Source organism: Oryzias melastigma, linkage group LG21 (genome assembly GCF_002922805.2).
Source record: "Oryzias melastigma strain HK-1 linkage group LG21, ASM292280v2, whole genome shotgun sequence".
Classification (NCBI taxonomy): Eukaryota; Metazoa; Chordata; class Actinopteri; order Beloniformes; family Adrianichthyidae; genus Oryzias; species Oryzias melastigma.
This window is the reverse complement of record NC_050532.1, coordinates 10282178-10283122: the sequence shown is the minus strand read 5'-3', so window position 1 is coordinate 10283122 and position 945 is coordinate 10282178. Positions and strand designations below refer to the sequence as shown.

General features: G+C 38.4%; 1 protein-coding gene across 1 annotated transcript in view; it reads right to left on the bottom strand.

The window, feature by feature from the left end:
* LOC112154731 (insulin-like growth factor-binding protein 2-B) overlaps nucleotides 1–945 on the bottom strand; it is a gene marked incomplete in the record, with an annotated part of 16770 nt that overhangs the window by 11997 nt on the left and 3828 nt on the right.

Here is a 945-nt window from a genome sequence, read left to right as displayed (position 1 = left end):
TTTGAAAATGGAAAGCTTCCCCGACACTTTATTTTGACGATTAGTATCTGAGTACTCGGTTATTTATTACAGCCCTAATAGAAATCCACATGTAATACTAAAGAACCCAAACATCTATTGAGGGAACACAAACATCTTTTTTAAAGTTAAGTTTTGGCTAAAACGTACACATTTGAAGGATATTTTTGGAAAAACTTCCCTTAAAAAGATCACCATCCCTCTACCTGTTTGAAACGTGTTGAGACAGACAGCGTCCAAAGTTTTCCAGTCCAGAAAACAAAGTCTGGAGTGTGAACTTTGGCCCACTGTGAGGAACATGTTCAGCTTCTCATCACTGGTAAAGTAATTTATGTTTAGTGTGGACCTCAGTTCAATCCTCCTCCTACTCTCATTCCACACCTTCTGGATCTGTGCATCTTGCTAACTACTGTCCTTTCTCTCAGTTAAGATGGTTTTTCCTTCATTTGGATCCCATTTCTGCTGCATGGCATGATGTTTGCTCTGAGAATGCTACTGTGAGCAACTAAGTGAATCATTTACTGGATGATAAGACATCCAGGTTTGGGATTTTTAAAGACCCACTCTGGTAAAAAATGTGTTTTTAACATGTTCTTCAAGCATTTTTCTCAAGATGGAGGACAATGTAGATTTTAAGCATAAAGCTGCATTTCTGGGTGTTTATTTCTTCAAATTGAGGTGAATTAGGAGCAAATGAAAAGATGCTGTTTGAAAAAGGTCTCAGTTGTGATGTAAAAACTGTGATGGCGGGTCCGAAGTCTCCCTCCTGCGCTCCATTTCAATACATTCACCTAAAAACAGCATATTCGTACTTAAAAGACCACTGGGAACGCTTTTACAACAGATCAAAAGATGATTGGAGTGGGACTTAAAAGCAGAATGCAGGAATATTGCTTTAGGTCTCTCTGTCTGTAAGGAATTCATGTA